Below are 15792 nucleotides of genomic sequence, written 5' to 3' on the forward strand. Positions count from 1 at the left end.
CATGAGTATGCCAGGCATGCACATGCCCACAAGCCAAAGCTGGATGGGGTTACATTGCAACCTGGTGCTCTCTCTCTTATACTCACGGAATACATAAAAAAAACACACCACACCACACCACACACACCCACACACACACACCAAACTCTGTTACACTCTCTACCTGCTCATGCTTTTTCTTCTGTCTTCATACCTTAATCCTACAGTGCTCTGTAGCATTTAATGATAGAAAGGGCAGTTTTAAGCCCCTAAATGTTACCGTTGACTAGGTCATTTGTTTTGAGCACTGCACCTTACCACAACACTTCTGTTATCACACTCTACGAGGAATCTCTCATGGTATTTCTCCTTCATTCTTCTGTGCTCTGTATGTGGCTGGCTACCCAGGCAATGTTTGTTAAACAATTTCTGCAACATACAGTCATATATACACAAAAATTGCTGAAAATTTTCAAATGTAAAGGCCTAAAGTTGCAAATTTAGATACCTCGAAAATGCTATCTATGGATATTTCCATAATTATTTTAAAATGATTGCAGAAAGGGAATAAAAATTTAAAAGAAATGTATGAAGAACTGGATCTACTTAGCATTTTAATAAAGTAAAAAGTGAGTTAAAGGTAATAGGTTTGATTGGGAAAATACAAGGCCAGTGAAACTTGTCAGGTACTTGTTAAGCAGCAGTTACCTAATGGTATCTACCTGGCAATATGCTAGTAATGAAAATAAATATTGGGTCAATAGCTTCTATTCAGGAACTATGCTAAGTACTTTACAAATGCTATTATTTTTAATCCACATTTACAAATCTAAAAAAAAAAATAAAAAACTTACATTTATATGCTACCAAAATCAAGTTGCTAAGAGATTAGAAGAACTAAGATTATGGATACAACTTTGACTCCAATACATTTTAATTACTATGTTTTAACACTATTTCCTTGAGATGTATGTTTAATCACCAGTTTCAGAATTCAGAAATTGAGGGTCAGATCCATTAAGTAACATAGCCAAGGACATGCAAACCCAGATATGTTTCATTCCAAAGCTCTCAATTACTCAACATTGGGTGAAATAAATATTTAGTGGTTAAGAACAAATTTCTTGAGTATGAAAATAAGATGGCTAAAAAAAGTTATCAAGCATCATTAATTAAATCAATAGAAAAAGAGCCTCTGATTACTCATTCAGGTTAAAAAAAAAAAAAAAGGAAAGGTCCTCATTAATGCTAAATTATTCTAAATTGCACAGATTTTTTTTTCCCCCTCATTCCAGAAAGACCAGTCCTGGGAAAAAAAAGAAAGAAAAAGAAAAAAAGTACCTATTCTTTAGGTCAAGATGTTAAATGTAATTGATTATCTCTGCTTCTGTGTGAATAATTAGAACACATACTCATCAACAGGGCAAGCCACTTGAAACAAATCGTTTAGAAATGCCAATGAAACAAAGACAAAATTCTGCTCAGAGCAGCCCTCTGAGTTTCCCTAACCCCTGAAATATCAATCCTTATAACAAGTGATAGATTCACCATGGAAATTCTGATTTGCAGGTTTCAGGAAAACTGGAGCATGTCCATAACTCAGCATAAATACATGCCAAACAATCTCTCGACAAATAGAAACATTTATGAAAAAGACTTTACAAAGATATAAAATACTCTGAGTCAGAAGTCTTGTCAAAGGCAAGAATATATGGATTAGAAGTCTCATGGTTGGGGATTGTTTTTAATATACTTTCTCCCCTAGGCTTTATCAAGTCAAGTAGGAAAGGCCATCTTCCTCCAGAACTTTTGAATGCTGGAAAGACTGTCTTCGTCAATAAACCTTATACTAAAAGGGAATTGAATCTCTGCAAAGGAACATGCAGATCTAATACCTATCATTCGGATTAAAAACATAATTAAAAATAAAAACCTTTTTAGGACAGAAGTGGCTTTTGCCACAATCTCACTTCTTACTCAGGGTTGACTTAATCCTAGTCTGGAGACTGAATCAACAACATTGTTTTCAATGGCTGACTAGCATTTTATTTTACATATATACCATATTTTCTTTATCTAATTTTTTTGTTGATGGGTATTTAAGTTGATTTTATATCTTGGCTATTAGGAATAGTGCTACAATAAACAACTGGCGTGCAGATCTCTGTAGAACATACTTATTTCCTTTCCTTTGGATATATATTGGGTTTTCGGGAAAATCATGACCCATTTTTGCTTAGAAAAACAGAAAAGTACGTCATGACTTCCCCGACAACCTAATACTTACTGGTGCGATTGCTGTGTCATATGGAAGTTCCATTTTTAGTTTTTGAAGACTTCCGTGCTGTTTTTAATGGGGGTTGTACTAGACTTAATCATCACACATATTCTTGTACTAAAAATTCACATTGTACCACACCATGTGCAATTATGTCTATTTTTAAATTAAAATAAAAACAAAGGAGTGAGTTTTCTCATAACTATAACTTCTATTAAACTGTTAGCAGCCATGTCCAGAGCTGCCAACGGAACTTTGTTGCAGTGATGAAAATGTTCTATAATTGTGCTATATAATAGAGTAGAAAATTACCGTATGTACTTGAAAATTTGTCATTATTCGTCAGTGTGGTTGAGAAACTTAATTTGTAAATATTTAACTTTAATTACATAAATTTAAAGAATTTTACAAGGCTAAACTTGACAGCATAAGATGGATAAATTCCTTGAAAAATCAAAGTTATCAAACCCCCTCAAGAAGAAACAGAAAATCAGAATAGCCCTATATCTGGGGGAAAAAAATTAAAATTACATTTAAAAATCTTCCTACAAAACCACTCAAGTCAGAAGTTCATGGGCTCACTAGCCTATCAGATATCTTTAAGAAAAAAAAAAAAAAACCAGCTTGAAACGAATTTTTCCAATTCTTACAGAAAGTTAAAAAAGTTAAAAAAAAAAATGCTTTTAATCATTTTAACTGGTCTATTGAGCATTCTTTTTAAAAATACCAGTATTGTGTTTTGTCGCTGGAATCTCACTTTGATTCAGGTCCCCCGTGGTTTCAAACTCATGCTGGCCGTGTGTGTGTGTGTGTGTGTGTGTGTGTGTGTGTGTGTGTATGCAGAGCCCTAAGAGGAGAATGGAGAAGGGACTGCTGCATGGTCATCCCCCCCCTGGGTGTGTGTGTTGGGGGGGGGGTAATTTCTCGCTTTCTTTCTCTCTGGTGAGCATATGTGCCCCATAGCAAAACTCTCATTTAAAAAAATTTAAAAGGAAAAAAATCAGTTTTACACAAATTATTACAGGAAAAAGGATACGGTTTTCTCACAGCAGCACTCTCAGCTCTCCCGGCACAACCTTTGTTCCAACCCTGGCTTAGAGGGGATGTGGTAGGCAATGAGGGGCTGGTGTAAGGGACACTGCTCTTCCAGCAACTTGACCTAGAGAAGTCGGACCACCCAGCCCTTGCATCTTCCAGCGCTTTCCTCTCTCCCACCACACGGAGCACCGCTCCACCAGAGGGAGGACCGTCTGCCCAGCATGTTAAGACCTCTGACCACTAGATCCCCTGCATCTCCACTGAACAACCAAGGCGTTCCTACTCCAGAACAACTCCCAAAATCCAGTTCAAAATCCACATGGATGGCAGGCGGCTGCATGTGCACCAGCAACCCGGCTACCCTCACCGAATACCCTGAACCAAAAAAAACGGAAGAATTTTTGATGGTACAGAGCCCACTGTTTTGGACAGACTCAAACTGCACTGTTTCACTGACAGAGCTGGACAGTAGTTCAGATATACCTTGAATTTTCTTCAAGCATCAAAACTCCTCATTTCTGCTGATTTCAACAACTACACTTTGTTACAGGAAGAGGCAAAATATTTCCAGCTGCAGCCCATGTTGTTGGAGATGGAAAGATGAAAGCAAGGTAGAAGAACTGGTCACTTTTCAAGGCCCTATGAGTGGCTCGTGGTGCATCTGGCCTAGACCCTGGAGAAAGAATCACACTCAGTGGAGACAAATCCTTGATAGAAGTGTTTTCAGAGACCGGTGATGTGATAACATAACTATCAATGCAGGCTGGAACCAGGACTCTACGTACTCATCAGGTTTCCACTAAATGGTCACTGTCACCTCAACTCAGTCCAGGTCCTCCAGAGGTTTCAGCAAAGAGGCTTTGAAATTGTGAGCACCTGTGGGGGAGGGGTGGGCTCATCCCAGTTTGGTGAATATGTCCCCCAGCAGGCACTGAGGTGGACACCCCGTGGGCCCTCTGTCACCCGAACAAGCAAGAGCCTCTGGACTAATAGACATACTTCTTCTGAAAAAAGGAAAACATACACAACAAACAGCACAAACGAACAAGGGATATCCATGTGCATTTGGGACAGCAAACCAAGTCCTGGATCTAAAATTAAATAAAAGACACATTTATATCCACTAGAGATCACACCTGTATTCATATGGGAACAAATGGAATAGTGATATCCTCAAGGTGTAAAATTATATATACACATATATATGCACATATTTATATACATAGTGTATATATACATGTACAAAGGTATATACATATATGTCATGTATACATGTATGTCATATATATGTATGTCAAAAGTTAGTAAATGTAGAAGAAGAAGAAGACAATAGCTCCAGTTGGTGCTGTGATAGCCGTGAAGTGTTCTGGGCCTCCCAATGACTCCGACCTATAAAAGCCATGAATGGTGACGACACAGTCTCCTTACAGCTTTCATTGCCAACAGTCATCCATTGTTTCTTTTTACTTTATCTGTAGTTTTCGGAAAAAAAAAAAAAAAAAAAAAAAACCCAGATACCTTGAACCTTGAATCTAGTCTTTTTTCATGTGGAGGTTTCATGTCTCTCTTAGGCTGGGACCAGGCAAGACTTCTGAAGAACTCTCATGAGCACATTGCATTTGGAAGATCTTAGACATGAGATTTTAAATGTCGTTTGTACAGAAGTCACATGTTTTTGTCCGCCTCACAGATGTATTTTACTTTGTTTTTAAACTGCTCAGTTTTGCAAAGAGGCCAGAATTATTACTTGTTAGAGTTGCTCCAGTTTGCATTTGCTGCTTTCCTATAATTTCTCACATTTTATAATGTATTATTAACTCTGTTCAAAAAATGAATAAAGGGACCAGCAGTTAGCGTAATGGCTATGTCACTGGATTCCCACGTAGTAGACCGCAGTTCAAGTCCCGGACCTGGCGGCTTAAACTCATGCCGGGCGCATGTGCATGCGTGCCCAAGGTCCCGAGAGGAGAATGGAGGAGAAGGTTTTGCGGCATGACCATCCCCGCTGGGGGGTGATTTCTCGCTTTCTGTCTCTCTCTCTCTCTGTCTGGCGAGTGCACATGCCCTATAGCAAAAATCTCTAAAAAAAAAAAATGAACAAAATAATTCAAAGAAAACTTCCAACTAACTTTATGAGGTCAGAATTACCCTAACACTGAAACCAGACCAACGTTACAAGAAAACCATGATAAACCTCTATCCTTCAATGAACACAGATGGAAATAGTCTCAAAAATTATTTAGTGGATTAAATACAACAATATATAAAGTCAAAAATACCTCATGACCAAGTGGGATTTATCACAGGAATGTAAGTCTAATCTTCAAAAGTGAATCAATGCAACTTACCATATTAGCAAACAAATAAAAAATAAGGAAAACTATACCAAATAGATGCAGGTAAGTATTTGTTGAGATTGAAAATCCATTTCTGATTTAAATGCTCTGCAAAATAAAGAAGGACTTTTCTTTAACCTAATAAAGAACACCTATAAAAACCTTATAGTTAGCATCATTCTTTCTTTTAAAAAAAAAATTGTTTTACCTTTATTTATTTCAATTTTGACCAAAGAGGGACAGAGTGAGAGAGAGGGGGAAAGGGAGAAAGGAAGCTGCCAGCTCCAGGACTCCAACCACTGTCAGCCACTTGGGAGTCCAGTGCCCTTAACCACCATGCCGCCTGCCAGCCCCAGTTAACATCATTCTTAACAGTAAAAAACAAAATGCCTCCCCACCAAGACCAGGGAAAGGGAAAAATACCTGCTCTTGAATTTTTATTTTACATTGCATTTCTAGCCCTGGCCAGTATAATAGGGCAACAAAGATCTAAAATATATCCAGATTGGAAAGTTAGAATTAAAAACCTTTCTCGGAATTTTCTACATAGATAAGTATGCTAAAACTAGGGCATACTCCTTGGTTATATGTATATAAATTTTTTCTAAAATAAACTAATCTATGGTGATATAAAACAGTGGTTACCTGGATCCCAGGGGTGGGGCAGGGAAGGGTAAGTAGGAGAAATAAAAGTGGGCACAGAAACTTTTGGTGATAGAGATTTTATTTTTATTTTTTTGTGAGTGTATATAAGTGTCAAAACATATGCAGAATGACAATGAAACTTCGAAAGCTGTTAAATGTTTAAATTTAAATGCTCACATATGGCAAGGGTATATAGTATTGAATGGTGCTGATCTAGACTGTTAAGTATTCAGGAGATTTGCAAATTAATCAAGTCAAGCACTATACCAGAGTTCTCCAGAACCATAACCAACAGGATAAGTAGTCAAAAGAGAGGATTTATTACAGAAATTACCACATTGTAAAGAAGTCCCACAGGAGGGCTACCGGTGCACTGCAGAAATAGCCAGGAGACTCAATCCCAGAAGCCCCCAGTCCAGGGCCAAAGGCACAGTCACCCTGGGAGGCCACTGGTGTGAAGTCAAAGTTAAAAATTTAAAGAAATTGGAGTCTGTCTTATTGGAGGCATATACAAGTATAGAAACAAAATCCAGCTAAGAACTGAGCCGTGGAGCAGGGAAGGAGTGCACAGAGAAAAACAGAATCCCACATTTCTACTTGTCCTTCTTGTACCTTCAGCCTATTTGTTAGTGCTCATGCACATTGAAGGCAAGTCTTCCTCTCTCAGTTCACTGAGTCATAGGCCAATCTTATCTGGACACTCAGACACACCCAGGAACAATGCTTTATCAGCTCTTTAGTCATCCTTCAGTTCAGCCAAGTTGAAACCCACAGTCATTACAAGTGCCGTGATTAAATATGGCATCTGCTCTGGATATAGAAGAGGAAGTGAGGAAATGGAAGCGCTTGTTTTGTTTTGCCAGTACTCACTATTTTTTACTGCTGCTAAGATTGCATTTGTTTCACACCATCTGATAGAGTTGTGATGAAATTAGTATGATTTAAGGCCATTCTAAATAAGTTAAAAATAAATGGAAAAATTTATAATCCTTCAATATGATGAGTGAAATCTCAGCTATCTCAGAAACCCCCACAAAGCAAGAGCAAAACCAATAGCTGTATTTTAAAAAAAACAAGGCAAAGGAAATGAATAGACACTTCTCCAAAGACGATATACAAATGGACACCAGATATAGGAAAGATTCATCAGTATTGCTGATCATTAGAGAAACAGAAATCGAAACCACAAGGTGTCACCTACCTCCTAGAATGACTATTATCACAAAAGCAAATGGTAAATGTTGACAATAATGTACAGAAATCAGGACCCTGTACAGTTAATATAAATGTAAAATGGTAAACATGTCAGGTGTGAGTGCATGCACGCCTGAAATCCCAAGAGGAGAATGGAGAAGGGACTGCAGTCCGGCCATCCCCCCTGGGGGGTTGCCTCTCTGCCTCCAGTGAGCACACAGGCCCTATGGCAAAACAAACAAAAACTACAAAAAAAATTTTAAAGTACATTGACTATGCAAAATAGCATGGAGTCTGTTAAAAAAAATAAATAGAATGACCATTTAATCAAACAATCCCACTTCTGCATGTTCAACAGAATTGAAATCTGGAGCTTGAAGCAGTATCTGCACTCCCAAGTTCAATGTATTGACAGGAGTCATGATACGGAAAAATTCAAGTGTCCATTGGCAGATGAAAATGCAGTACGTATGTACAACAGAATTTTTTTTGTTTTGTTTTGTTTTGTTTTGTTTTTTTGGAGAGGTTTTCGCTATAGGGCGTGTGCGCTCGCCAGACAGACAGAGACATAGAGACAGAAAGTGAGAAATCCCCCCCCAGGGGGGATGGTCACGCCGCAATCCCTTCTCCTCCATTCTCCTCTCGGGATCTTGGGCACGCACGCACACGCGCCCGGCGTGAGATTTAAGCCACCGGGTCCGAGACGCGAACCGCGGTCGACTACGTGGGAGTCCAACGACATAGCCATTACGCTAACTGCTGGTTCCCATACAACAGAGTATTATTCAGCCTTCAAAAAGAAGAAAGCAATTGCAACAATCTAGAGGATATTACGCTGAGGGAAATAAGCTAGTCACAGAAGGACAAGTACAGTATGATTCATAACAGATAACTAAAGTTAACATTCACAGAAGCAGAGAATAGAGTGATGGTTGCCACGGGGAGGGACCAATAGGGAATGGTTCCATAGACAAGGTTTCAGTCAGGCGAGATGAAAAAGCTCTTGGAAACTACTGTACTAGACTACCTAGATTTAATGACACAGTACGGTCAACTTAAAAACCTGACAAGAGGTTACCACAAAACAACAGGACACAAAGAAGCTTTTAGAGTTGAGATGTGTTTACTAATTTGATTGTGACGGTAATATCACAAGTGTAATCATATGTCAAACTTAACAAATTATATAAGTTAAATGTGTTTTTATTGCATAGTAACAAAGCAATTGAAAACGAAAAGAATGCCTTCCCTAATGGCAGGATGAGGGTATAACTCATCTTAAGGTACTACCGTAACGAACAAAATAATGTCAAGTATACGGGCAGTAGGCAGTGATAAACTGTAGAAAAATAAGTCAGGAAAATGTACTTAGCACCAACAAAGAACATCTTGTCAAAATGACTGAAATGTCTTCCTGCTTTTTAGGTTCATTTATTTACATCATATCTGTCCCATGAGCATTTCTCCCTTTCTTCCTCACTAGAAGGACCTGGTTTTACTCAAGTATTAGGTGACCAGTTTTCTGTTTTTTGGTTTTGTTTTGTTTTTAAAGAAATCTAGATCTGCTCCAAGTGCCAGGAATTAATCATATAGATTTAAACCAAAATTGTTGGGGAAGGTTTAGAAAACACAAATCAAGACAACTACACCCTCATTCTCCTTTCAGATATGGTCGTCTGGATGTGACATCTGGAACCAGGATAGCTACCTTGACATGAGGCTAGTCAGCCTAAGAAGAGGACGGAAAGATGGAAATAAAACAGATCTTAGATGCTATCATGCAGACACTGAATCTAGACCCTCCCTAAATTTAAGCCAAGATTTCTCAGTCTTGTCACAAAGTACATTTTGAACTGAATGGTTTTTTGTTGCTGCAGCCCGAGGTGTGTATTGTAGGAACAGGAATCCTGTCAGCATCCTTGGCCTCTGCTCATCAGTTCTATTGAGCAACAGCCTTCTCTCTGCAACTGCATCTCAATTTAGACATTGCTAAATGTTTTCTGGCTGCCAACACTCTTCTCCCAATGACCCCGGCCTGAGAACTACTGATCTGAGTTTACGGTCATATGAAACATATCTTATTATTCTAGGCATTTTAATTGGATATATAGCAAGAAACAATCCAGAACCTAATGTTATTAATCATATATCTCTTTCTAGTTTTTAAGTTTCTTTTTTTCATGAGAGGGAGGCAGAGACAGACCCCCACAACAAGGTCTTCAAGTTGCCAACCAACTCCAGTCTTTGCCTACTCTGATCACCTGCCCAGTGTGCATGAGATTGGACACTGAACCCAGTCTTTGTGTGATTACCCCTGGGCCACCACCTGCACTCCACCCCCCATTTTAACTTTTTCTTCTGATATCTGTTTCCAACATGAAAAACACAGTTTTCCTTCTTTGTTACCTTCTTTCTTGCTTTCTTATCCCTTCTCTTCTTCTTTCCTCCAATTTAGTCCTTTGTTCTCTTCCTTCCCCCCTTCCTCTTTTATTTTCTTTCTTTTGTTTGAATCAGGAAAATCATGAGTCTAGATAAAATAGCTATTTGATATAGCTTTGGTAAAGTTGAGACAACGGTGGTTCATGCACTAAAACCAAAGTTGGAGTAACATGGCCACTGATCAGCTGATTGCTGAACACAATGGCCACAGGAGAATTACTGCTCCTCTTTCTCTGAGGTATGATTAAGCATGAATCATACATACTGGTTTTGAATCTCCTGATGAGATATAAGAAAATATTCTGCTCACAACTTGTCTTGAATCACTCCAGGCAAAGCCAGGGTGACTACAGCAGGTCAGAGGAAGAAACTACACACAAATGACACTGCTCAAGGCTCACCCAGGGAAGATTCTGACTTTTCCCTGCTTCCTCTGACATCATAATGTCCTCACCCTCACAGCGACAACCATAACCTCTACATTTTTATGTCTGTGAAAAAAGAAATTCTGTGAAATTGAGCATTGTCCTGGAGTTTATTTGGAGTTGAAGACATGAACTAAAATGGCGATGTTACATATTAAAGGATATTCTTTCTTGAGAATACTTCTATACCAGATAAAACACAGGCATAATTATAGATTGTCAGGATCAGGTTTGCTTCAATTTAATATAATAAAAAGCAGTTCTACAAAATTCAGTTTTGGCTTTTTTTTTTTCTATCAAGGATAACTTAATGTCTTCTTCCTCCAGTTGGAAAACTATAAGCCTAATGGAGCATTTCTGCTTCAGAATTAAAGTGCCACGGCTGTCAGAACGTGTCTAAATCCAATGCCAAGGCTTTCATGAACTCTGCTATGACAATTAAATAACATCTTTACTATTTGGGAGGCAAGTAAATACTACATTTTCAATGAAATTTCTGAATAATTCAAACCTTTAAAAGCATAGACAGCTTGGCAAATACTGTGTAAGATTTACTACACAGTAATTTCATTGCCCAAACAGATTTCAGATCGACTCCACAAGAGCTCCACTAAAGGGTCATTGAATGGGAGCTGCAATATCTCACTGAAAAGTGTTTTATTCTACTTGTCAGATAATATTGAGGCATTTCTTCCTCTTTCCCCTCTACTCTCTTCCTTCCTTTGTTCCACATCGCTTATGTGTGAATTGGAGACATGTTCTGGATACAATGCACAATACAGATTATATGTATTGTTGAATACACCAACCTGAATGTTGGTGTCCTCTCAATACTGACAGGATGAGAACTCACCCTCATGATGATATCAAGAAGTGGGGCCTTTAGGGAGGATGTTAGCTCAGAAAGGCAGAGTTCTCATGACTGGAATTAGTGCCGTTAATAATAGGCCCAAGGGAGTTCATTTGCCCATTCTACCACGTGGACAGTGAGAAGGTGTCTTCTGTGATCCAGACGCCAAGTTTGCCAGCACCTTGATCATCGACATCCCAGACTCCAGAATGTGAAAAATCAATGTGTTGTTTATAAGCTACCCAACTGATGACATTTTGTTACAGCAACCCAAATGGACTAAAGTAAGACATAGTCTCTGAAGTCAAGTACCTCACAGTTCCTATGGAAAGTAAACTAAAAAGGCACTGTAGAAGGGAAATGCCAAGACAGAGACAAGCTCAGATACACTGGAAACAGAAATCGGCATGTAATTACTGCACGTATATTTAGTCTTGTGCACTTTGCTAGGGAGTTCATAAGATCATTGTACTTAAAGCAAAACCTGCCTTGTCACAACTTTAATACACCAGAATCTACTTTTGCCCTGGAAAAACAGAACAATTTTAAACACTTTTGACATATTCAAAAGTGTTGTCGGGCAGCAGGTGGCATGGTGGTTAAGGATGCTGGACTTCTGGGTGGTAGACCACAGATAGAGTTTCGGACCTGGTGGCTTGCTTGCTTGCTTTCTCACTATCTCTAAAAAAACTCTCTTTCTCTCTCCTTCCCTCCTCCTCTTCCCCCCACTCAAATGAAAATAAAGTTAAATAATTCTTAAAAAAATAGAAATGTTGTCAAAAACATATTTTCTTTACTTGGCAGATACTAAAGAACAAAGTTCACATAGTTTAAGATTATTCCCTAGATGAGGGATACGTTTTTAAATTTTTCCTATTGTGGGATAATCTGGAGGAAAGTTTGGAATTTTCCACCTTCGTTCATTTCAGTTTTGAAGATGAAGCAAGAACAGTTGTAAACCTTTAGTTTTACTTTCCCAGAATGTTTCTACCAACAATGGGATTGATGAGTCATCCTCACCATGGGCACCCCCCCCCCAAAAAAAAAAAAAAAAAAAAAAAAACCCCCCCCGCGTTCTCACAAACACGGGTAACCCCCACACGGGGCCCCCCCCCCCACCAAAAAAAAAAAAAAAAAAAAAAGCCACTCCGGTTCTTACAGAACCAAGGTTATCAAGGCTGGTTTTTCTTGATAGTGTAAAACAGACTTTACTTTCCCTTCCTCTTGTAAGAAATTTTAAATGCACATCCATAAATTTAGGGCTTGGTATAATTGATGTTAAGAACTATGAATTAATTGAGTAAGCTTTGGTTTGTTCATCAGGAGGCTTGAATTGTATTCCAAGTTCTGCTGCTAATTTGTTATGCGACTTTGGGAAAGGCCCTTGATCTTTCTAAGTGTGCTATCACTAACTGTTGATAAAATGAAACTAATCTATAATATCACTTCCAGTTGTAACTTCCTATGATTTCAAAAGGACTTTGTCAAAACAGCAGCTTGAGACTCCTTCCCATACCCTGTCACTAACTGGCTTCCACTTGGTCAATCTAAGAAATTCTGTATTTTCCTCACATATTTTGCATAGGAAATTCATAAGCCAAAGGGTAGAGATGGCTCAAACAGAATTGAAGCTAATTGCCATCTAAGCACCAGGCAATATGCTGCAGTCTTGACACACGTTTGCTTCTTCGATCTTGTAATCACTCATATTTATACGCTTCCGTCACATTTTTCTACCCCATCGTGTTGAATTAGAGGGCAGGAACGAAATAACGGTCGAGTTCTTACTGTGTGCCAAGAAATATTCTGAGTGTTTTACGGGCATTAATGTGGCATTTGGCACATTTCAAATGTTCAATAAATGTGTGTCAAATAGCTGTTAGAATCGTGTCCTCGATCATTATTGCATGATAGGAAAACTGTATCACTGCCGTCTCTGTGACTTGCTTCACAGTGGCCATGTTTTCCCATGCCTTCGTTCAGAAGATTCCTGCAATGTGGAACACAGACCTCTCCGTGCCCACTGGACGTCTACCTTTCCACGACTGCATCCTTTGTACCCCACACTAAATAGACGCTGTATTTTCTTATTCTCTATTTCAGAAATAGAAGCATTATTCAGAAATCAGCAGTTTCAAAACATGAAATCATTCTCTAATTGTGTCATTCAGTCTTTTGTATCCAATTGGGTTATAAGCCCCTTTAAGAACAAAGATTCTGGGACCAGCAGTTAGTGTAATGGCTATGTCTCTGGACTCCCATGTAGTCGACTACAGTTTGAGTCCCAGACCCGGTGACTTAAACTCACACTGGGTGTGTGTGCATGCGTGCTCAAGATCCTGAGAGGAGAATGGAGAAGGGATTGAGGCATGGCCATCCCCCTGGGGGGTGATTTCTCGCTTTCTGTCTCTCTGTCTCTCTGGCGAGCACAGAGGTCTTTCGGCAAAAACCTCAAAAAAAAAAAAAAAAAAAGTCTTTCCTTCTTCACGTTCTTTACGTATTCTATATCTAGCCAGTGTGGTGCCAAGTATTTTAGAAGAGCCTCAAAATGTTAAAAGTGTGACATGGCTGAAATAGGGTTGAAGCTCAGATGAGAGAACCTGAGTTTGGACAGGAGCTTTGTTGTTACACAGACCTAGAATCCTAGAATTAAAGCCAGAATCAGGACTAGCAAATGGCGTAGCAGTTATGTCGCTGGTCTTTCACATGGCTTACTGCAGTTCGAGTTCCAGACCTGGTGGTTTTAAAATCACATCGGGCATGTGACACTGGGCATGTATGCATGTATGCCCAAGCTCCCAGGAGGAAAAAGGAGAAAGGATTGCAGCATGGCCATCCCACCTGTGGGGGAGAGCAATTTCTCACTTTCCCTCTCACTGTCTGTCTCTCTCTCCTGTAAGCACACATACCCTAAAGCAAAAACCACTTTAAAAAGTCAGAATCTACCATATAAAATCTGTACACCTTAGGTCCTGATAAAGTGATAATAACAGCTTATATTTACTGAATACTTAGGCACTATTCTAATAAACATGTGTCCATTAATTAGATAATAATCACAATATCCTTCAAGCTACTATTCCTATGCCCCATTTAATATTAGAAAACTAAGTCAGGTGCAGCGTCATGGCACAGAAGTAATGCACTGCTCCAGAGGAGCGGGATCCCACATGGTGGCTATGGTTCAAACCCCCAGCCTAGCTATGCTGAAAATATGATGGTCACACATGAATGACCAGGATCCAAAGGACTGGGAGACTGGAGGAAGAGGATCATGGTGTGACCTGTTCTTCTCTCTTCCTCTGACAAGTACATGGGCATGCTCTCTATTACAAATAAAGAAAAAAAGAACGGAGGCAAAGCAATAAGGTTTATAACATTCCCAAGATCACAATTAAACTGGGTCAGAGTCAGGCGATCTCTTTCAAGAGCCCACACTCATAGTCACAGCACTAGGGGATAATATAGTACCTATCACAGAGGGTTAATGCCAGGTGCTGGTGATAATGATCAGTAGTAGTGTCTGTTTCAGCTTTAGGAAAAAAAAAAATCAGTGTCTGTGATATTTAATTTTCATTCTACCTTACTTACATTACCAGAACTATTGGGATAGAAAACTAGATAAGTCATAAAAGTTTAAGTGTACTATATAAATTGTTTTATTAACATTATTATACTATCAACCATCCTGTTCTTAATAAACTCTTGAATTCTTTTCGTTCTTTCTGAACCATTACAATCAATGCCGATAATAGCTGATCAGGGCTTTGAGGTTGCCACAGATAACAGGTGTTATAAATAACTCAGCAGACAGAATCCTGGGCCAAAGCAAAGGAACATTAGCTGTTTCTTTTTAAGACAGAGTTTTGCTGGTACTCTCCTCCCAGCCCAGCCTCACAGGTAGCTCAGGTTACAGGTGTGACCGTGTGACCACTCTGCCCAGCTTTTTGGGGCCAGTCTCAGCCCCCACCCCGAGTGGCTGGGATAATATGCACGTGCCACTGCACTCAGCCTTTTGGACAGGAAACTGACCCCTGCATTTCCATTTGGTCTCAGATTGTTGAACACAGTCAAAAGTGCATGGTACTGCTTGGGCCTGGTATGGGTTTGTTTTTTTTTTTAACTCGTGGGGCGTCAGTATGAATAAAAAAAATGTAAGGTTTCTGAGTTCTAAAAGAAGTATTTGAAGAAGAGCAGACCGCACCCATGTTATGAATCATGTGCTGGGCATTATTATGAGGTTGTATGTAGAAAGGCCAAGATATAATTGCCGCTCCTTTCCTCCTGACTGAAAGATCCCAAACGGCCTTCAACCTACCCAGGAAAGATTTAATTGACTTCTTTCTGGTTCATCTGCAATCAAATATGTGTTATACATATATATTCTTTTTTAGTCCCTCCTACAATGACCGCTTGACTCTAACTCAGGAGTTGGAAACTCTTCCTGTCTATCTGTTCTAAGGATCCTAAGGAGATACCCAGCAACAGCTTCAAAGAGTGAGAGTACAGCTGGCATGAACAGAGAAAGTTAAATGAGGTAGATCTCTGCTCTGGAATGCATATACCCTAACCTCGTAGGGAGGGTGGTATAGGGACCACTGGGAGAGA

General features: G+C 39.2%; 1 pseudogene; it reads left to right on the plus strand.

Moving 5' to 3' along the window:
- Positions 1–3516: 3516 nt before the first annotated feature.
- On the plus strand, positions 3517–4285 carry LOC102495138 (BTB/POZ domain-containing protein KCTD1 pseudogene; annotated as a pseudogene).
- The last annotated feature ends 11507 nt before the right edge of the window (positions 4286–15792 follow it).

The sequence above is a fragment of the Tupaia chinensis genome, unplaced genomic scaffold, assembly GCF_000334495.1.
Source record: "Tupaia chinensis unplaced genomic scaffold, TupChi_1.0 Scaffold000196_1, whole genome shotgun sequence".
NCBI classification, from domain to species: domain Eukaryota; kingdom Metazoa; phylum Chordata; class Mammalia; order Scandentia; family Tupaiidae; genus Tupaia; species Tupaia belangeri.